This window comes from Pinus tabuliformis, chromosome 1_1 (genome assembly GCF_031772625.1).
Source record: "Pinus tabuliformis cultivar Carrire ecotype Pingquan chromosome 1_1, CPIR1, whole genome shotgun sequence".
NCBI lineage: Eukaryota > Viridiplantae > Streptophyta > Pinopsida > Pinales > Pinaceae > Pinus > Pinus tabuliformis.
The window spans coordinates 455,680,285-455,704,635 of record NC_142297.1 but is presented as its reverse complement, the minus strand read 5'-3'; the positions used below and the strand labels follow the sequence as shown (position 1 = coordinate 455,704,635).

At 38.9% G+C, this 24,351-nt stretch overlaps 1 long non-coding RNA gene across 2 annotated transcripts; it reads right to left on the bottom strand.

Moving 5' to 3' along the window:
• Window positions 1–3,048: 3,048 nt before the first annotated feature.
• Window positions 3,049–14,461, bottom strand: LOC149213720 (uncharacterized). Of its 2 annotated transcripts, XR_016250350.1 has the most exons (4): window positions 12,985–14,461; window positions 12,797–12,897; window positions 4,135–4,222; window positions 3,049–3,984 (listed from the first exon to the last, which is right to left on the bottom strand). It is a non-coding gene; the product is annotated as an uncharacterized LOC149213720 (long non-coding RNA). The 2 variants fall into 2 exon arrangements; XR_016250349.1 differs by having other exon boundaries at window positions 3,049–4,222.
• Window positions 14,462–24,351: the final 9,890 nt, after the last annotated feature.

The window sequence follows — 24,351 nt, the reverse complement described above, 5'->3', positions numbered from 1 at the left end:
TTGTTTCTATGGCAGACTTTAGGGATGACACATTGTAGATATGATGGAGATTGCTTCATGGACCTAGATGTGGCACACCGAGAGTTGGAGGTTGATCAGATGATCTCTTCATATGGAGGAGACACACACATGGATGATGATGTTGGGATAGATGTGGCTAATTTCATGTAGCACATTGACACCAAACATCATGGACAACATGTTGCAGATGAGATGAGGACTACTTCATGGACCTGAGCATGGCTTACACGTATATGGAGATGAATTCCTTATCAAGTTGAGGATGTGGCAGGATGTTTTGAGAAACGAATGATGGTGACATGAGATTGCATTCTCATGGTTTGGACGTGATAGTTGGATTAGCTACCCAACTAGTTCAGGCATGAGGGCTAGCAGTGTACAGAGATGTGTTAGCATTATTTTGGAGTATCATGGCAACAGCTCACATGATGACACATGATGGAGTTGACACGATATGTTGCAGTGGGCATGTAGCTTGGTGGAAGGGCCAGCCTTCCTTGATGGAGAGCACCATGTGGAGATTGTGACAGGGTGATCGATGATCATGGATTGAGATGATCTCTGATGTATGGCATACCGATGAGGTATATACCTTGGTATGGTTATCTTGGTGACAGTTGGCCACTAAGGTGAAGACATGATGGAGATGAGGTTCTACATATGTTACAAGGATGTTTGCTGCATGTGAAGGAGTTGACATCATGGGTAATGATGATCTCGGTAGATGGCTGTCGAGATGATATGTTGTCGAGGAAGACAACGATTTCAAGTGGAGGAGGATGTAAGGCCTTCGTTGTGCCGAGCGTGATTAGGCGAGTGGGCGCGGTTGGGCGTGGCGAGCCGGGCTGCATGACGGACAAAGAGCGCGGGCGCGCAAACGGGCGGGCGTACGAGTTGAACTGCACGGGCAGGCGCGCGGGCGCACGGGCGGGGGGGGGGCGGGCGGGCGGGCGCACGGGCGGGGGGGCGGGCGGGCGGGCGCACGAGCTCGAGTACATGCGGGCGGGAGCACGGTGCACGGGCGGGCGCGCGATGCACAAGCGGGCGCACGGTACACAGGCGGGCGCGAGTGGCACGAGCGTGCGACGATGGATATGCGACAATAGTGCTAACTTGGTGAACGACCGAGTGTTATGCGATGGTTTATACCCATGCCTTGAGCATTTATGGTGGAAGGGTGGCCGACCTATGGCGATGAGGGTGTGGCCGACTTGTAGAGCACCCAAACGATACATGTGAAGGGGTGTGTGGGTGGTCGGCCGGGCATCCCACCCACACCCCACGATGGGTATATACACTTGTGAGTTGAGCATTCAAACTCATCAAATCAACAACACATTCGATCAAGGATCTTCGCTCTTGAAGAGAAGTACTAGTGCGCAGTTTCGAGGAGAGATGAGCGCATAGCTCATGCGCTCTCCTTGGTGGAACGCACTTAGTGGAAACGCTCACGGTGAAAGGTGAAGGTGTTGGGCAAGACGTGCCCGGGTTGATCGTGCGGTTGTGTTGTTGTGCCGAGACTTGACAAGGGTGTCTTGATGGCTCAGGTGAGCACCCGCCCATCGTGCAAGGAATGCACACACATTGTAAAAGGCTGATTTGCCAATGTTGTAAAAGTGACTAAGTATAGACTTGGAATTTGCCAAGAATACTTATAAAGCTTGTACTATTGAAAAAAGATTGATTATTATATATTGTTAGGCAGACTCATTGTTCAGGGAGTTTCCCCTCCCTCTATACTGTGCAATTGTTGTTCTCTTTTATAATTGCTATTGATAATGAATGAATATAGGTGTTCATTAGTATAAAGGCTAACATAATATTACTTGGTTGCGAAACACAAACTAAGTAAGGAAAAGTGAATTAGGTGTAGTCCATGAACATTAGTATTGGTGAAAAGAAAGTGTTCGATGGTGTTGCACCTCGCTATAAGCGGTTGGGAGACTACTGCAGGTGTAGGGGCATGACACCCATAATTCCTAATAGTTGACAGAATCAAGAAAACAGAAGGGAAAAAAAAGAAGAAAAAGACACATTCGTGATAGCAATAGCAAAGTTACGAACCTTTCATAGTTCATTATCAAGCATTGCAGAGTACATAATGAAATAGATCAGCTATAGCAAAGTTACGAACCTTTCATAGTTCGTTATCAAGCATTGCAGAGTACATAATGAAATAGATCAACTACTTGTTTCTTCGATTAACAAAGAATCCTCGTAGAATTTTGATAAAAAAACTACTTTGGTTTTTCAAAATTAAGAAAATAATAATTGATAAATAAATTATATATATCGAAGTCTCAATGTAGAAGATTAATTATTAGTGGGGTTGCTTTGTTCCTATATATTGAAGTTTGAGGTTAAGAAAACAATAATTGATAAAACTTGTATATATCTCCAAAGTCTCAATGTAGAAGATTAATTATTGGTGGGGTTGCTTTGTTCCTATATACTAATTGATTACTTCACTGGCTATGACAATATCTAAAGATGTAGGATAAAAGAAGCACATAAGTTAGAATAGATCGATTTCTTAGGGCACAAGACAACCTAATTCCAGTGCTCTGTTTATAAGTTCATTCTTGTAGGTTGCTATATAATACTCATTGAGGTTATGATAATAAGTCAGATTCTTTGTTTCATTTATTTGTTTAACATTTGATTCATAAGTGGGATTAGTTTTTTTGATCCAATTACCTTTTAAGTTTTATGTTATATGTGTATGGTTATATGTGTAGTTGCATAATATTTGAGGTTTTGATCTATAAGTCAGATTATTTGTTTCATTTATTTGTTTAACATTTGATTCATAAGTTGGATTAGTTTATTTGATCCAATTACCTTCTAAGTTTTATGTTATATGTGTTGTTGCATAGTATTTAATGGTTGCAATAAAAAATAATATTATTTTTGAAGTGGAAAGATGCATTGTTGTTGGAGGACTGACTCTAGGGCTGTAATGGGTAAAAAAAGGAGTTTCCATAGGGAGAACTTATTCCATAGTTTTGTATATAAAAACTGGGTTTCTTTTATGCCACATGTACAATACTCTACAAGAAATAGCCCCTAAAGAGAGAGATACCTCCATAAAAGAGTTTCCAGAGGGAGAACTTATTCCATGGTTTTGTACATAAAAATTGGGTTTTTTTTATGCCACATTTACAATACTCTACATGAAATAGCCCCCAAAGAGAGGGATACCTCCATAAATGTTGGAAACAAAGGGCTTCAATGCTTAGCATCCATCCTCCAAAAGTGCTTCAAGGGTAAACACTTCTGCAATAAACACTTTCAAATATGTGTGGAGCTCCAAAGTGGATACTCCAGCCTTCATAGGCCATTCCAAAGACTTGCATCTTCCTCCAAATGGTCGATTCCTCCAGCAATTGAGGAACCCAGTAAACCAAGGGACTGGCATAAGCATCTTCCTTAAGAAGTGAAACAGTCAACTTATTATGGAATTTGTTTCATTGGAGTGCTCCATCTATTGATGTATCTCCATTTGAATATGTTCCCTTGCACACATCTCCATGTTATTGGTTCAATGAACCCACACGTGGAGGGCATCTATTTAGATGATATACTACCTATTAAACACTTTGTTTTTGGAATCAACCAATATGGTTGAAGCATCATTGCATCAATTGAAGGTACACAAGGATCTAACATTTTCAGGTTCTAATACTACTACATAACTTATACTTGGTCAGAAAGGTGTAGAAATATTCTACATGTGTGTTAGTACTTTATAACAATAACCAATAACCAAAATGCTATGGTGACAACATATTGCTCACAATTAGATATTCACACTTCATTATTGAACACGTTATCAGTGTGCAGTAACAGTAGATGTTAGTTTAATTTAGAGCCACAGAGGTCCCTGCAGACAAGACAGTCCAATTGGCAGCCTAGCACTCAGCATCACATAACCTTATCAATGACTCATAATCATAATACTGCCTGCATGAGCACAAGTACTGTTAAGAACATGACCTCAGGTTGGCATGACCTCTTACACTCCTATATGCTATGATGCATGCAAGCAAGACCCCGATGTGCATGGACATGACTACAAAACTACAAGTTAAGCAATGGGATGCAGCAACATACCTGATGCTGCAATCGGACCCATAATTTATTCATCTCTGTAAAATTTTGAAGTACAAACTCCACTGCGTCCATTACAGTCCTCCCATCACTGCAAAATAAATTATTTTCATCAGTAAAACACTTTATCCAAACATAAAATATACATCAGAATGCAAACAATCAAATAAATGGAGCATATTACAGACTAGCTTCAAAAAATATTGCTTGAGGTCCAAAAATGATATTAATATTCACGTGGATTTATTGAACAGTTTGGCAGGTCATAAAATAAATAATCAAAATGGAACTAAAGGCCGTGGGAAAAAACAGTGTCACAATTTATCCAACATGAAATAAACACTGTGGCATCCCACCATAAAATGAATCATTTCAAATTTAAAAAGAACAATAGAGTCTGGAGGAACATTGCAACACTAAATAGTAAATACTACAAGTTCCACTACTGGTAGAGTTTTCCAGCATCAATCCCAGAGTGAAAGGGAAAACAAATCAAAGCATAATAAAAAGAGAAATGTTGAACTATCATCCATCTAATCCCCACTTTTCAGTCTGCACTTCATCATAGCTTCATTTCTAGTGTATACTTTCCCCATGCAACCCAAATCACATGATTCGCCAAATCTCAACAGTGAAGTTCAAAAGTGGGCAAATTTGAAAAAAGGCATTGAAATTTGTTAATATTTGGGAAATTTTAACGAAAAATCAACTATGATGGGTCATCAAATTTTACGTTTGAGTTGCACCACATATGAAAGATATTCATTCTATTAACAAAAAAAAAAAAAAAAAAAAAACCAAAGAATTAGCCTAAATCTAAGTCTAACCTACTAAACTCGTATTTCCTTTCCCACCACCATGAGACCTCTCCTCAACGGTTCAACCTCTCTCCTAACTCAAACTATTCTACACACTACAACACATCTTTTCTAGTTCAACCTTGTTGGATCAGGTGCACAGCAAAAAATTAAATAAACACAAAATTAACACAGCAGAACAATCAAGCACATAGGAGACAATTTTTAACGTGGTTCACCCAACCAATCTGGGCTACGTCCACCAAACATAGGCATCAGGAGTTTATTAATCAAATCAGGAGATTACATCATGAAAGCCTCACAAAAGTCTCACACTCTTAGCAAACATCTGAATGGTTGCTTGTTATATAGCCTAGAGAATCTAACAGCCTCATTGATTCCCTCATATCAAATATAGGAGGCATTAACTCCCTCCCAACAACCTAGAGCTAATCTAGGACCTGAATTCCTATTGTTGCCATCAGCTGAGATTTTTCCTATTTCATTACAAACAGAAAATCTCAACGATCTCCACCTTGACAACAATTCGCCTAATGCCCTGCTATTATTATTTTATCTTTTCTGCAAGCCAAGAGAAGCCAAACACCAGTGTAGCTTCTCCAACAAAACTGGTTTCGTGAACATGTCTGCACAGTTCTCCTTTGTATGCACCTTTTCAAGAGAAACTCCCCTTTCAGTGATAACCTGTCTTACAAAATGATATTTGATTGAAATATGCTTTGACTTACTATGATAGGCCAGATTCTTAGCCAAATGTATTGCACTTTGACTGTCACAAAGTAACCTGATGTTATCCTGTAACCTACCAAACTCACCAAGCAAACCTTTCAACCAAACTGCCTCTTTGCAGGCATGAGAAGCAGCAATGTATTCTGCTTCAGTAGTGGATAAAGCAACAATATTCTGTAGCTTTGACATCCAGCTTATAGCTCCACCTGCAAGAGTAAAGACGTACCCTGAAGTTGATCTTCTCTTATCCAAATCACCTGCAAAATCGGAATCAATATATCCGCAAACAAATTCACTACTTTTATTGTAAGAAATACAATAACTACTTGTGCCTCTCAAGTACCGAAGCACCCATTTTACTACTGACCAGTGCTCTTTACCCGGATTTTCCATGTACCTGCTGACAACCCCAACTGCATGAGAAATATATGGTCGCGTACACACCATCGCATACATCAAACATCCTACTACATTGGCATAAGGAATTCGAGACATATAATCCTTTTCTTCATCTGTATTAGGACATAAACTCGAAGAAAGCTTAAAATGGGAAGCTAAAGGGATCGACACAGGCTTCACATTGTTCATACCAAACCTCAAAAGTATTTTCTCAACATACTTCTGTTGTGATAGCCACAGCTTACCATTACTCCTGTCTCTGAAAATATCCATGCCCAAAATCTGTCTTGCCGCTCCTAGATCTTTCATATCAAACGTCCTTGCCATCTGAGTCTTCAACATGTTGATTTCTTCAATGCTTTTGCTTGCTAAAAGCATATCATCAACATATAACACTAAGATAATGAACATGCCATTATTTAACTGCTTAAAATAAACACAATGATCATATTCACTTCTTACATATTTCTGACTCAACATGAAAGAATCAAACTTCTTATACCACTGCCGAGGCGACTGCTTAAGGCCATATAATGACTTCTTGAGCCTGCAGACAAATTTCTCATTGCGATGCTGAACAAACCCTTTCGGTTGTTCCATATATATTTCCTCATCTAAATCACCATGTAGAAATTCAGTCTTAACATCTAACTGCTGCAACTCCAAATCAAACAAAGCCACTAATGCTAACACAATTCTAATTGAAACAATTTTAACCACTGGTGAAAATATCTCATGAAAATCTATGCCAACTTTCTGAGAAAACCCTTTTGCAACCAGTCTCGCTTTGTACCTGTCTTCCGTATCATTCACACCCCGTTTCAGCTTGAACACCCACTTGCATCCCACAGTTTTCCTGCCTTTGGGAAGTTCAACCAGATCCCGCGTGCCATTCTTACCTAAGGCCATCATTTCTTCCTTCATGGCTGCTTTCCATTTGTCACTATTTGAACCTTCTACAGCTTCCTGATAACACAAAGGTTCATCATCATTAGCGATCAGAGCAACTGAAGTAACATTATCATCATACCTTCTCGGACGACGTTTGATTCTTGCAGATCTCCTTAAGAAAGTTTCTGGTGCTTCCACAATTGGTTGTCTATCATCTGTAGGAATTTCTTCATGATCGCCATCTGAGACCTGTTCATGTCCTCCATCTAAACCCTGTTCATAATCTGATTCTGAAACCTGTTCATGACTAGAATCTGAACTATGGTCGTTATGACTATCATTAGAAATACTATCAAACTGAATATGCTGGAAATCAGATACATCATCCTGTTTCAATCTTCTACCTACATCTAACTGTACAAGAGAGGACTCATCAAACTTTACATCTCTGTTGATGATGATTTTGCGGGTAGTAGGATCCCACAATCTATATCCCTTTATTCCATCACCATACCCAACAAATACATACCTTTTTGATTTCGGATCTAATTTAGTTCGCTGATGTTTAGGCACTAGAGCATATGCATCACAACCAAACACTCTGAGTTTAGAATAGTCACAAGGGTGTCCTTTCCATACCTCTTGTGGAATCTTGCAGTCTATAGCCGTTGATGGAGATCGGTTTATCACATAACAAGCTGTTGCCACTGCTTCCGTCCACAACTCCTTTTGCAACCCGACATTACTCAGCATACACCTTTCTCTCTCTAGAAGAGTCCTGTTCATGCGTTCAGCAACTCCATTCTGCTGAGGAGTATAAACCGTGGTCTTATGTCTTTCGATCCCTGCATCCTTGCAATAGCTGTCAAACTCCTTGGAGGAAAACTCACCACCATTGTCAATTCTTAAACATTTTATAGTTCTACTAGTGCTGTTTTCTACCAATGCTCTAAAATGCTTGAAACCTGTAAAAACATCAGACTTCTTTTTCAACATGTAGACCCAAACTTTCCGAGAAAAGTCATCAATGAATGATACAAAATAAGATGAACCACCATATGACGCTGTAGGGGCTGGACCCCAAACATCTGAATGGATATAATCAAGTATCCCTTTACTAGTATGTTTGCCTGTTTTAAACTTTTGTTTACTTTGTTTACCAAACAGACAATGTTTATAGAAATCCAATTTTCCAGATCTTAGATTAGGAAGTAACTTTCGGTCAGCCAAAATTTTCAATCCTCTTTCACTCATATGCCCCAATCTTTGATGCCATAAGTGAATGGAACTATTGTCATGTTCAGACACAGACACATGATCTGACCCAGTTCTACCTTCTAATTGAAAAAGATTTCCTACCTTCTTAGCCTTCATCACTAGTAAGATACCTTTATAGATTTTCATAACTCCACCTTGAATTACAGTTTTATATCCATTTGAATCAAGTGCTCCTAATGAAATCAAATTTTTCCTTAAATCTGGTACATGCCTCACATCAGTTAATATTTTTGTTGTCCCATCAAACATTTGCAGTTGTATGCTCCCAATTCCCACAATATTACATGTTACATCATTACCCATGTACACAACACCATCATCAATTGATCTATATGTTTTAAACCAATCTTTATGTATACACATGTGGTTAGATGCCCCGGAATCTAACAACCAATGTTGATCATGTTTTGAAACATTAACTGACAATACCTCATCACTCATACCTGAACCAGATACTGAACCTGTATCTGTGGTGTTGGCTTCCTTATTTTCTGTCGAAGAGCCTTCTTTAGCAGCCTGCTTTCGCTTCCAGCAATCCTTTTTTAGATGTCCAGCCTTGCCACAATGCCAGCACTTCATCTTTGGCTTCTTTCCTTTGGACTTTGAGCGAGAGTCGCTATGCTTTCCCCCGGAGTGTCTCTCTCGTGAGCGACCTCTGGCCATCATTACCTCTGATGTAGAGGTGTCTGCATTCGACCTCTTCCCCGTCTCCTCAGCCAACAAGGCTCCAACAACATCGTCAAACTCAAGAATTTCTGATGTACTAAAACTTATGGAAGTAACAAAGTGATCCCAAGATTCAGGCAAAGAACATAATAGAGTTATTGCCTTATCCTCTGAATCAAATTTCACATCTAGACTGTTTAATTGCACCAACAAGGTATTAAAAACATTCAGGTGATCGACAATTGAGGTACCTTCTTTCATCCGCAAACTATAAAGCTTCCGTTTCAGGAGAATTCGATTTGTCAAAGATTTCGTCATATAGAGCTTCTCAAGCTTTGACCACAAGCCTGCGGCGGTTTTCTCTGACACAATGTTGAACAGAACATTGTCCGCCAGACATAACCGAATTGCGCTCAGAGCTCTATCGTCCATCTCATCCCATTCATCCTCCGTCATGGAAGGAGGCCTTTTTTTTTCCCAACAGTGCTTTCGCCACACCTTGTTGAACCAGCAGATCGTGCATCTTCACCTTCCAGATCTCAAAATTATTCTTGCCATTAAATTTCTCAATTTCAAAACGGGCACTTTGTGTTTTGGCCATCTTGTATCAGCAAAAAAAAAACACAATAATCTCCAATATCCAACCAGCAATAAAAAAACAACTGCCTATGCCTTTGTGTTTACAAAGAAAACTGCCTATGCTTTTGTTTTTATAAACAAAAACAACTGACTTGTGGCTGTGCAAGATTGCAGTATAAAAAAAAAACTGAGCATCCACTGTGCAATTACTCTAAAATTACAGTCGGTACTGAGCATCCATCGTGAATTACACTAATAAACCAATGCTTTATTTATGGTTTTGCCACAAATAGTTTCACAGAAAATCTCAACATCAAATGCATTCGTTACTTGCAACGATAGAAGACAGTGTTCATATTCTGCTATTCACGAATAGTAGAAATTAAAACGCCTTCCGGAATCAACAAACGCGAATAATGAACAATCGCAGTTTTCCATGTAATGCCATTGCCACGCAATGTACAAATATATACCCACGCAGTTTCAAGTTTTACCTCCACGCAGCAGACAAAAAACAAAAACACGTTGTTCGCCGTTTTCAAAATAAATCCTTGCTGTATTTAATACATATATCCACGCTGTGTGTTTTCAAATCCATTCATGCCGGTTTCCAAAAAAAAAAACATATGTATCAACGTTGTTGACTGAGCGACTGAGCATACCTTTTTCAATACATATACACGCCACGCTATTTGAACAGCTCCACAATGCACCAGGTGTTAGATTACCTCCAGGCAACACCGCCAGGCAGCGCCTCCAGGCAGCACCTCCAATCACAATGCACAGCAACGTATACGTAGCAGCAAACGATCCACGCACCAGCACACAGGTCTGGTCCGTCTGTCTTCCGCGCAGCAGTGATATTCACCCTCCACACTCAGTCATATGTACCTCCAGCACGCACCTTCAACATGCAATCTCAGCACCTCCAACAGAGCTCTGATACCAATTGTTGGATCAGGTGCACAACAAAAAATTAAATAAACACAGAATTAACACAGCAGAACAATCAAGCACATAGGAGACAATTTTTAACGTGGTTCACCCAACCAATCTGGGCTACGTCCACCAAACATAGGCATCAGGAGTTTATTAATCAAATCAGGAGATTACATCATGAAAGCCTCACAAAACTCTCACACTCTTAGCAAACATCCGAATGGTTGCCTGTTATATAGCCTAGAGAATCTAACAGCCTCATTGATTCCCTCATATCAAATATAGGAGGCATTAACTCCCTCCCAACAACCTGGAGATAATCTAGTACCTGAATTCCTATTGTTGTCATCAGCTCAGATTTTTCCTATTTCATTACAAACAGAAAATCTCAACAAACCTCTGTTACAGGCTACACGCTCAATGCCACTCTCTCAACAAAGCCAAACCATATCAGAGCTCGATCTGTTACAGCCTCTGGAACATCTACAGTCTGCCTCGCATACAGTGCTTACCAAATGCATATCTCATCTACCCGTTTGAAATAAGGAACCAAACATAGCTACAAAAACAAGTACAACCTTCTCTTTCCTATTGTATTTGTATATATGAGGAAAATAATAGTTTGTATGGTCCTTAAAGAGAGGATACATTAATGAAATACAAGTAGGGAAATTATTTGGGTGCAGAATGATACCACAAACTATTTATTAGTATTATTTAATGATTTCCTAGAAGGAAAACTACTTTTCGCTGTATATTATCTTGATGAAAGAAAACCTGCTTAAAGCAATGTGAATGTGGAATGTAATCTAACAAGGCTAAATTTTTATGGTGAAACAACAGTAAGGGCATAGCATATGAGAGTGACATTGTCATTCACACCACTATTAAAGACAACCTGACCTTTTAGCTCATAATTTTTTAACATGTTTTTGCATAAATTAAAAATGCTTTAGGTAAATTCCATGATATGTAAATTCTGTGTCTAAACCTTCTCAAAACTATAACGATGTTTCTAAAAATCTTATAAAGTGCTCAGAATTTTCCTGAACATATTGTCTCATGGACAACTATGATTTGTGCATGTGCCCAGGTTGGGTTTGGTAGGGAAGCTGTCCAACTCTTTGAGAAGATGCTACAAGTAGGTGTGAAACCAGATCATGTCACGTTCACTCGTTTTCTCTCTGCTTGCAACCATGTAGGCTTAGTGGATGAAGGCCATGTTAACTTCCATTCCATCAGTGAAGAGCATTGCCTCAAACCAAATACAAACCACTATACCTGAATGATCTTCTTGCCCATGTTGGGAACATGGATAAGGCAGAGAACTTAAGAAACAACTTACCACATGAGCGTGATCCTCACATGTGGGGAATACTAATTAGTGCCTGCCAAAGGTATGGCAATATGGAGATAGGCAAACCTGCAGCAGAGTGCCTTATTGATATGGAACCATATAACATTGGAACATATGTGATGCTCTTAAACATGTATGCTGCTACTGGAAAGTGGGATTTAGGAATAATATTCAATTTATAACCTGGGACTTAATTTTGGCTTCTGAATGCTTTGTTCTGGAAGGAAGAAAACCAATAACATGACTGGTCTCATGTTACATGAACAAATATACTACACGTAATCTATTTTATTCTGGCACCTTGAGAAAGAAGACTATTTTCCAGATAAAATTTGAAGAGGTTGTTTGCACTCTGATTTGAATGCATGGAAGTTTTAGTGCAATATGTCTATACCATGTTCTAACCTTTGTAACAATAAATTAACTCCCAATTTCTTTGTAACATGATCTTGTGAACACTTATGCAGGTTTCTCAAGGTTACTCAACCTTCGCCGATGGGACATGCTGTGAGACAAAGCATACTATGAAAATTCATGATATGAGACTCTTATAAATTACAGTAAGACGACCCAGATGATTGTATTCGAAGAAAAAAAACAGGGTTTCTACGGATTGAAGAAGAAAAACATGGTTTCTACGGATTGAAGCAGGACATAGGGAGAACAGAAGCACTGATACAACATATTGTCGTCGATGGTTGATTCATTACACATTGTTATGCCTAGATAATGACTATACAGTTAATGAACAGTTAATTTCAAAGTTGGCAGAACATATTTCTATATGTTTATTTTACTATATGGTCATTTTACTACTGTTTAGGAAGACTTTCTCATTGGGTTAACAACTTAACCCCATCTTGGACAGGGTTAGCTGCTGACTTAAATGGAAAGTAAGAAATAGGCCGTACGAACGACCATTCAGTGATATGGCACATGCCTACCTCGACTTCACACAAAATGAGTAGGAGACCACATGTAGACCATGAAGAAGTTAGTGATTTCATACCCTCTCCTCGACCCTCGTGTCTCCTTTTTCTTCCAATTGACCAAAGTGAGTATTCTCTGTCTTTTCCTCTCCAACCTAACAAGTACTTTTTGTCCTTTCTCCTGCAATTCCAGCGTAAATAAATGATTTCTGCGCGGGAGAAACATCTATATATAATCACGGCTCAAATAAACCAAAACAAACCTAACCTTTGTCATGTTCAATTCCTTGTAGTGCGCTCCATTCTTCACTTCTTTCCCTATTACAAATAATTAACCAATTAGCAAGCAACTGCCAAAAAATATGAAAACCTGCAGATTCTATATAAATAATACCATAGGACGACTACTGTTACTCTAGACAAGAAATTAAAACCCTTGCGAGTGTGAAATAATATATTAAAATAGGTAACCTCTGGTACAGTATCAAGAATACAATAAAACTACTCTGGTTTTATACAACAAAATAAAATAAAAATTCCCTGCCAAAGAATGCGCATAGGAAAATACGGAATAAATTAACACTCATCCTCCACGGCGTTAGCTGTTTACCTTGGGCATCCTTATCGATCGATTATAGGTTCAGGACATAACTCAATTGTAAGTAAACAGAGAAATTATCGAATGCTTGCTGACAAACTGACGAAATTTGTACTTGCAAATAGAATGACGGAATGATTTCTCCCTTTCTGAGAACTGAGAGTATAACGAGAATGACTGAATGATTTCTCTCTTTCTGAGAAACTGAGAAAGAGAAATCGGTCCTTAACTAACTTAATGAAATGGAGGCAAAAGGTATACGAACATCCTTTGGCATGTTCAAATTTTTTGTCCTAAGTTTCCTCTTATCACGCAAAAGTCTCTGCAAAACTTTTAAACACCGCCTTAAAATAAATTGATGAATAAAAAAAATATAGAAATGAATGAGAAAACATAAGACAAATACAAAAACCGATCATATTCTCCGTCCATGGGGAACCTTTCTTCACCTGTTAGCAAATTTTTAAAGCAGGTCAACACAATTAAGCAAGAACAACCAAATAATCTAAATGCAATCTCTACTATGAAAGCATTTGGGATTTTCCATGTCTTCACTGTGAAATCGAAACAATGAATAAAAACTGTCTAGGAAGTACTGAAAATACCAAATGATTCATCATCAACCTAGGCTGAAATGCACTAAAGGGGAGATGAGTTCCGAGTTTCCAAGCCCTACTCTACTGATTTTCCTCCAATGCTAAAATCACGGAGGGAGAAGTTCTACATGTTGTTACAGTTTTGGAGAGCTAGAGGAACTTGAGATAGCATAACCAGGGGAGATGAGTTTCGGGGTTCCAAGCACCACTCTGTTGATTTTCCTCCACTGCTAAAATCATAGAGGGAGTAGTTCTGCATGTTGTTGTGGTTTTGGAGAGCTAGAGGAACTAGAGATAGCATAACCAGGGAGATGGTCCTCTACAACATAAATACTATAGCCAGATATATCAAAGAATAGATCCTCTGTAGCCAGATGTCGAACACAAAATCATAGGCCACATATCAATCAGAAAATGAAAGCGTAGACGACTAAAACTGATTCAAAAGGAGGCCTATCGGCCTAATTAAGCAATACAAGTGGCATCCATCCACCTAAGAAGTAAGTGGGAGTCGAGTCCATCACTGTAAATTAAAGTAGCGGCAAAGTGGGAGTCGACGTCCATCACTATAAATTAAAGCATCAGGGACTCTAAGTGTCCACGTCCATGGCAGAGTCCACGTCCATGGCAGAGTCCCATGTCCATGGTTGGCAATTTCATAGTACAATGAATGAAGGGCATAACTTGACTGATAGCTTAGTGTCTACTGAATTTATTGATTAAGGCCATTCATTTGATTAAGCATGTTACACTTTAAATGAGAAACTATTTTGATTATCTTGAACGAGAAAGTTTCTTTAAAACGTATTAGATATGTTTATGAGGTAAACATTTAAGATGATAAAGTGTTACAAGTTGGTTAGTTAACACTGAATTTATTGATTAAGGCCATTCATTTTCTTAATCATGTTACACTTTAAATGAGAAACTATTTTGATTATCTTGAATGAGAAAGTTTCTTTAAAACATATTAGATATGTTCATGAGGTAAACATTTAAGATGATAACATGTTACAAGTTGGTTAGTTCTTTTGTCCTGAAGCTCATTACAATAGTTAGGTTAAGTATTTATTATGTATTTTATTTATTTATTACATTTATTATGTATTTGGTTAATTCCTAGCAGGTTTATGATCAACTTTTATCTTTTTCAATGTCATTAATATTTTCTTACTTTTTTACTAATTTATAGGTACCTTTTATAATTCAGTTATGGATTGATTTTTTCTAAGGGTTCCAATAACTAGTTATTTTCTTTTATAATTCTCTATTGGTTATTAATTAGGATGTAAATGTGAGTGAACAAATTCATAAATGTTGCCTCCTATGATAGTGACAGTTAGTTTGTTTTTTGTCTCTTTGTTTGTTTGTTTGTTTTTTTTTTGGTGTGTTAGTGAAGCAACAATGAAATCAACTAATGCAATATGAATGTTTCCTTTAATGACCATTGTAGGTACTCAAGACTTGGAAACTTTTGGTAATCACAAGGCTCACAACATTCACTTAGAAATACTCCACACATAACTACTACACTTTGGACAATGTGGTCATTCACATGCTCTCAAATGTGAACAAACTTAAATACTTATACAAAAATCTACCTTGGATGACACAACCATGCACCACAACCACTAGGTTTCCCATCTCAACACCAAGCTTGATGAGATTGCTTGTGAGCTCTCTAATCAACCTTTTACCACATTGTCAAAGGCAAAGGAATCTAGTAGGATATGGGCATCCCACTAGAAGGGATGACTCTTCTAATTGAGTAGGACATTGTTATGATAATCATCGCATTATGTAGTAAGAATTCCGTAAAATAGATATGAATAAGTTTGATGATTTTGATCCCATTAGTCAAGTTACCCAAATGGGACATTATTTCTCTCTACACTTTCATACTAATAATTTATGAAACTTAGAGGGGGTGTTATACTTGGATGAAGAGTGTTCGCAATGGCATAAGAAATATCATGGAGGATACATTTCCTACATCCAATTTTTGAAGACAATCTACTCTTTTTTTGGACGAGACAATCATTATCTCAGAAGTCTAAATATATTGTGCCAAACAAGCACAAATATAGAATTTATAGCAACCTTTGAGCGATTGGAAATTTACACATGGGCTATGTCTTACTCTTTTTTAGAAGAATGTTTCATTAATGGTCTTGAGAAGGTAATTAGAGAGAAAATCACGATGCAATGCCTAACTACTTTGTTGCAGGCTTGTGAGAGAGCTCGAGAAGTTGAGATGGGGATAAATGCATAGACCAAAAAAACCTTTTTATTCCCCCCCCCCCCCCCCCCCTTGCCATCTTTGGCATGTACTACCACCCCCTCCCCTATCAACCCTTGAGAATCTAAAAACTTTCACCAAAAGAAGTCACAAAATGCCAATGTCTTCAACTATGCTATAATTTAGATAAGTGGTACTTCAAAGGGCATAAATGTAAAGAACATAAATTATTCCATGTATATGTGTCCTCCCAACACCAATTGAAAGACATTTTAGTAGATGAATCTCTTGAACTAGATTTTGGAGAGATCACCCTTCCTCCTCAAGAAGAAACAACCTTAGAAGCCCCTTGTGAGGAACCTTGAATTTCTCTCCATTCTTTATCATGCATTTTTTACCCAAAACTCTAAAGATTCCCTTCATCAAGAACAACACGGTGATTGTTTTAATTGATAGTTGTAGCACCCACAATTCTATCCATAAGAGAGTGGTTGAAGAAACCCATTGTTGCGCCCATGCAATGTATAACTTTGAAATTATGATAGCTAATGGAGGTTTGATTAAACATGCTGGCTAATGTGAAAATGTGAAACTTCAAATGGGATATTTTTTATTCAAATCTTGCATGTTTTCTATGGATATGGGTGGTTGTGATATAGTTCTTGGTTTAAATGGTTTCACACTTTGAGTCCTGATACCATGGGGTTTCAAGGAATTATACACTGGATTTAATAAGAATTGGGCATAAACATACACTCAATGGGGCATAAGTTCAACTCCCTATAATTATTAACTCTCACAATACGAAGAAGATATCAAAGAAAGGCCACTCCAACATTATTGTATAGTTTAATGCCATACAATTTAGGGACAACTCTTCATGGAAAATTCATCCTAATTTGTAGATGGTCATGTCTAAACATCAATAGGTGTTTGAAATAATCTATGGCATGATAATGAAATTTCCTTAGTCCTAACTAGTCAAGCACCCAATATGCATCTTTATATGTACCCTTTTGCATAAAAATTTGAAATGGAAAAGATTGTCTAGGAACTCTTGTAAGTTGGAGTCATATGTCCTATTACATGCCCTTACTCAACACCCATGGTTATGGTATTAAAAAAGAAGGTAGATGGCACACATGTGTCAATATTTTAGGGTTCTCAATTAGTTGACCATCAAAGGTAAATTTATTACTCCACTTATTGATGATCTCATGGATGAGCTTCATGGAGCCAAGTTCTTCACTAAATTGGACCTTCACTCAAGATACTACTAGATTGAAATGAAGCTTGTAAACATATCAAAGATTTCCTTCTACATTCATGAAGATCATTATGAGTACTTAGTGATGTCGTTTGGAGTTTGCAATGCTCCATCCACCTTTAAGAGCCTTATGATTTTTTTAACCCTTATTACATAAATTTATGTTTTTATTCCTTGATGATATCTTGATAAACAACAAAACTTGGGACTCATGTGTGGAGCATATTAATAGAACCTTGCAACTCTGAGATCGCTAGTTGTTCCTTAAACATTCCTAATGTGCTTCTAGGGCTTCATAGTTTGAATAATTGGGTCACATTAGCCTATGTGCCAGTTGATCCCATGAAATTTATGTCTATTCAAGATTAGCCACACCCGAGGACCTTGAAAATCTTACATGGTTTCTCAAGACTTATGGGCTATTACAAGAAGCTTGTGGAGAATTATGGCTAAAATTGTGCCCCCTTTTATATGGAATGAATCCATAAAGCATGCTTTTTCAACTTTAAAATAAGGCTTGTGCACCATAGACATCTTAGAAGTGTTTGATGTCAATAAGGCTTTTGTCATGGATTGTGATGCATTAGGTAGAGGTATGAAAGTGATGTTGATGCGAAAAGGGTGCCCCTTGGCATTCACCAATAAGTAATTATATGATAGAAATTTGGTCAATAAAACAACCCTAAATTAAAAGTTCATGTAATAAAGTTAATAAAGGCAATAATAAGACCAAGGTCATGGGACATGTATTCTAAGCTGAATGTTGGGCAAAACATCCTAGTGGGTGTTTATTTGGTTTATTATGGCTAAGCAAATTGGTAAAGGCATTGAAAAGGAAAATAGGCATTTATTGGTATTTTATTTATGAAAATAAAGAAAATTAGGAGAAAAGTGAGGAGAAAGGTCACATAATTGCATGAGAGGAAAATTGAAGGAAAAATAGAGGAAATTAAAGAAAATAGAGGCCTCAATGATAAAAAGGCTTATGAGGATCCGTTCATAGATTTTGTTAGTTTAACCTTTTTATTAGCTAAGTTTTGGAAATCTCTCTCTATTCTCTGTATTCTCTCATACTCTTGTACACTTATAGCATTCTTGGAGCACTCTAGCATTGGAGGAAGGAAGGACAAGGAAAGCAAAGGATCAAGTGAGGAAAAGTAGGATCAAGTGACTTCAACAGGAATGCTTGTAGGTAAAAGGTTGCATGTGTGATTTCCTAGCTGGTTGGTGAATACATGGTACATGCATATATGCATTTGGTTCTTTTGTTGTCATGGGAATGGGTTTTTCTAGGTGTGACAATGGTTTTAGCAATGCCTTTCCATTTCCAGATAACCATGGTGTGATGGGGTTTTTTTATTTGGTTGAGCTTTGGAATTGGGTGAGGTGGTATAAGGAAAATTCCCAAGGGCCTAGGAATCCCTTGATCATTTTTGGCGGGATTACAGTAAAGCTTGAGGGTGGAGACAGGAAACTTCCTCAAGGTATTGGTAAATAAATTTTGAGGAATCCAAGCTTGTTTTGGGCCTACGAATCCCTTAATCGATTTTTTCTGGATTGCAGTAAAGCCTGGTGGTTATTGTTTTGGGCCTAATGATCCCTTGATCGGTTTTGGAGGAATTTTGGTAAAGCCTGAGGGTGAAGGTGGTTGTTGGCTTGATGGGACCTGACCCAGGTTCAAAAATAGTTAGCCAAACAAATCCTGCTACTACCGGCCCTTTCGACAATAGCCCACGGTGCACAGAATTAGGTCTCACCAGAGGTAGTATGGGAGGGTGCTGGAACCAGGTTTCCGCACCCTAGGGATGTCTTGATGAAGTTAGGAGAAACCGTACCCCACACTGTATACTCACACTACTTTGCACAGCAGTCTGTCCTTTGCGCAACCCAGCAATGAGACGCCTCTTAGATTCTTATTATTACCTTGGTTAATATATGTTAGATCTAATTCTGGAGATATTTAAGCAAACATTTAATAGTTATAATTAGTGTGCATACCCATAAATCTCACAGATTTTCATAAACTTAGAATCATAAACATAAACATATAGATCTGCAATAAAACACCCAATAATTCAGAACCATGTATCTTTATTAATCTTTAGTTTAGTGAAACTAGATCTACCCTGCGCACATAGCTGCAGGGGTCCATGCACACAGCTGTGAACTCTATCAGGCCTCTGCACACACAGCTGCAGAGCCTACTCTACTACTATCACCCACGACTCAGACTTACAGACTCAACGCGAAGCTCGCATTCACAAACCCATACACTTCAGATCTATTCCAGCATTCTCCAAAAAACTGACTTCTAACCTTAAAGCCTTGCTCTATTTATACCTTCCCATGATCTGTGGACCATGGACAGGCCAACTCACTTTCTATTATTTTACATTATTTTTGGGTGGAAAACCCTTTGACTTGACCTATTACAATTCTCACTCCATGCACTTCACGGAACTTTAACCATACTTTAACCCAAAATTGCGGGCTTTGAGCCCCAAAACCATTACGCAAGGGGTTCACTACCCAACAGGCCCCCAACAAAATCATTGTGACTTGTCTCGAGTCACTCGGCTGGTGCAGTAACCTTTGCGCGGAGATCAGCCAACAACTTCTGCACTTCACTTACATCCACAACAACTTGTTTCGCTATCTGTTGTACTCATTGTACACGAGCCTCTGATGCCTTAGTATCTGGTTTAGTTTCTTGGATGGATTCATATACTGCCTGCATGTGTGCTAACTTTCCTTCAATGTTGGCGGTTGTTAACACCCAGGTTGTTCCCTATGACTCCCAAGGGAATACGGCCGGGGTAACCACTAACCAATCTTTGGATCACTGTTTCTAGCCAAACTGTGATCAGAGAGGGCTCTCTCTTTATGATTTGTCTCTGTTATGATGGTGTTTTTAGGCTAGCTATTATGCTCAGGTTTTGTTTTATGTTTTTGGTTGAAGGATTTCTTTCAAGTCTTATGATATAGTGTTTAGACAGTGAAATACCATTGGGCAATGGAGTCTAGAGTTGAGAAATGTTCTAATATGCTGGACTGGTGGTGTTCAAACTGCAGGGCCTATTATGTACTCTAGACAAACAAACTTAGCTTAAATGGTGATGTATGTTAACCAACAGAAAGCAATTAAGAATTTTCTGTTAAGTTGGTGAGGGGAAAGTGAGCACTCTGCACAGGAGCAAAACTTGAATTCCTGTAACAAAGGCCACGGTGAAAGTTGTATCCTGAAAGTGCAGCAATTAAGAATTACACTTATCTAGATTACAGCGGAAGAAAACATTCATAAACAACACAGATTGAACTCAGGGTACTCAGTGAATAAATCCTGAAAGTTATTCTTTTTCCTTGCTGCTTAGTATTGAAAATCAGATAACATATATGAATTTTAACAAAACAACTAATTAACAGAGAGAAGTTACAGAGACTTATTGTATGGTGAAATACACAGGAATCCAGCAGTCATTAACAGAGATCAGAACGCATTCAACACCTCAGAAATCCGAGAAATTCCATCACTTTCTTTATTGCACTTCTGAAAGGATTACAGCATAAGAATTTCTTTTGGAGAAATCAACAACAACCTTTGCAATCTTATGCGAAGGGGACTTTATAGGAATGCGTATACAAAATATCTCAGGCATTGAGTCATCTGAGAGAGAAAATATCTTCATAAATTTATTCAGAAAGTAGAGAAGAAGTTATTGTAGCTTTAAATGCAGCATAAATGCTCTTTATGTCTGTCAGAGGGTAATTTTGACCTTTGGAGGTCATTGAGTCGGTTGCAATGCTTAGCTTTAATGCTGATAATTGCGCCTTTATTTCCTGCTGCGCTGTATTTTCTCAGCCTTGCCACCTGTAGTCTTCTATTTCTGCTTTGTTGGCTGATCCCTCTGCTGAGTTGGCTCAGCTTTGATCCGCTGTGCATGCTGCTTTTATTAAACTTTGCTTTGCATGATAACTGATACTTTTAAGAAACAAAATTTATTAGGTGACTCCCTGTTTACAAAATCTTCTGTATTGCACTTGTCCACCATTCTTGCGTAGGGAGCTAATGCCTGAGAATAGCATCCATTGTTTCCTCTGCCTCTGTGTACTTGAAGAAATTGGGAGCCACCTCAAACAAGTGATTGATCTCATTCATTATAAAAAATAGATTCTCGACTCTGTTGTAAAGAGACTGTCCTGTAGCTGGCCCTGTTTCCTCTGAGGTGCTGGGATTATCACTGATCTGGTTAGTGGCAAATGTATTGACCCTTTTAGCATATTTCTCATGTGTGAACAATCTCCCTCAGCTGTTCAGTAAGCCAGGGAGTCCTCTTCTTTCTAAATCTTGGAATTTTTCTAGAAATCTGTTCACCTCAGTCTGCATGTCTTGAGTTCTTCTTTCCAATGTCTGTACCAGATTTCTAAGAGTAAGAACCCTCTTGATCAGTTGGACAGAATCAGTCTGGTTTGTAATTCCCATGATGGCTAACTGAGAACTTGTTTTATGATTGAGTACATTGATCATTCTAGTGGCTACTTCAGGCATATTGCCCAATTGAGTTCTTTCTCTGTGAATCTCTCTCTGTGCCTTAGGGATGAGCTCCAGCTGCTCATGGATTGTCTCAATATATGGCCACTGCTCATTGATAGATCGACCAATGTTAGCCCATAGTACTATTTTCAGTTCTGCCACCACTTTGTCTAACTTGAGCTCATTCTCTATCTCTTTTATTTTGTTTTTTAGGGCTTTCACCTCCCTTTCCTTCTCTGCCACAGTTTGTTTGGACTTATCATACCTATCATTGATTTTAGCCAAAGATTCTTTGGCTGAGTTGAGCTCCAACATTTGAGCTTCCAGGACTTGGATTTCGTTCTTCAGCTTTTTCATATCTAGGCTTTGGACCTGCTTTGTAGTTGTTGGCGCTGCTGAAGTAGATGTTGCTGTTTGTTCAGTTTGCTGAGGAGGAGGGGCAGTGATAGGAGCAGTTTCCTCAAGATTGATGATTTGAGGAGGAGGTTGAGAGGTCTGACCCTCTTCTCGTTGTTTTAATGTTGCTTGCAATGCTGCTTTTGCAACCTCTGTTTCTCCTAGCTTGTCTTGTGCTTGAATAAGCTGTTTATAAATGGAGATCAACAAATCTGTGGTGTCCTTCTCCTGCCTTTGTTGGGCTACCTCATCTGTCTGAGGGTGCATGGTGGAAGGGAGTTTGATCTTCTTCCTCATGGCAGCCATGTCAGCATCCCTCAACTTCAAAATTTCCTATATCCCATAAATATCTTTGGGATCATGCCCAATTTCAATGATTATGTCTTCCAGGGACTTTATTCTGTTATCCTTTGCCTGGGACGATGCCTTCTCCAATTCCAGTTGAGAGGCTGTGGCATTGAGGCTGCTCTTTAGCTTATAATTCTCCAATGTTTCATCTGCTAAAGAGGCATACACCATCTCACCAGTTTGTTTATGTAGTTCAATTTTGTCCATTGGGTGTATGTCTTTGGCCATGATCTCCAGGTTGGTCCTGAGGTAATCTGAGGCAGATTGGGGATGCAGAGCTATGGGCATAAAATGACTCATGATCATTTTACCTTCACCTACATCAAAGGCAGACATAAGTCTTTGCTGATTGGTAGGAGCCATGTTTAGTAGGTGATTGTACAGCTGTATCTTAATAGGATCATTCCTCCTTTTAATGTCTATAAATTGCTGTTTGATGCTTCCCTCTTTTTGTTGGCTGGAGGAGCTGACCTCCCCTCCCATGGTCCTGTCCTGTTCCTGCTGGAAGGAACTTGCTGAAGCTTCTCTGCTGGGTGGGCCCATGCCCAATGCCTGTCTTATTGCTATGTCCTCCTCTGGAAAATCATTTAGTCTCTGCCTTTTCTCTCCCTGGTTTATAGAAGATGTCAGGGGAGTTTCTCTGTCCCTTTTTCTAAAAACAAATGTATCCTCCTTTTGAGGGGTTTGGAGGACCGAGGCATCAAAGGTAGTCTCTTGCCTTGTAGGCACCGTTCTTTCAGTGGTCTGAGGAGTTTCCACTGTTTCTTTTTGCTGGGCAGACTGCTCCTGCCTTTGTTCTTCTTGATGTTGTTGCTCTTGCTGTTCTGACTCTTCTTGCTGCCCTTGCTGCAGCCCTTCTGCTTGCTGTTGTAACTCTGCCTGCTGCTGCTCTTGTTTATTTATTGGCTCTGTCTCCATTTCTTGATGTGTCTGCTCTGTCTCCATCTCCTTCTCTTTGCCACTGCTGGATATATTCTCAGTTACCTTGGTGTTTTGCTGCTTGGCAGTTGAGGAGGATTCAGCTACTCCCGTTTGTGTACTTGGAAGTGTGAATACCTGTGGACAAAGCTCAAGGTCAGCCAACTTCTTTAGATTCCTTAGTGCCCTTTTGTTCAGCTCTTCTTGTGACAAGGGTTCTTCTAAGGTCCCTCTCCTCCATTTGTCTTGGTTTGCATATTTTTCAATGTGGGGGATGCTATGGTGATCGTAGGCAGATAACTTGTATTTGAGCCTCCTTATGGATATGAAATGATTAGGGTCATAGGGTACCCATATGAAACTGGTTTGCAGGCCAAGGGCCTCAAGCATTCGCTCTGCTTCCCTCCATCCTTGCTCCCTCTCATTATAAATAAAATGGCCAAGTTGGCTTTTGACTTTCAACTGTGCCTTTTTGCCTTTTCCTGAAAAATGAAGCACATCAACTCTGCCAAATTGCCTAAAGTACTCTAGGGAAAATAACCTCATAGGCACATACTTGGGTAATTTGAAAGGAGGTAGATCACACCCATATATCCTGATGACAGTGTGGTTTTGGTAGAAGTACCAATCCCCAATGCTATAAGATTTGGACAGCTGAAGAATTCTCTGCATGTCATCAGTGAGTCTCGGAGGAGGAGAGCTCATCAGCATTGCCATAGTTGGATGGATGAACAGATCCATG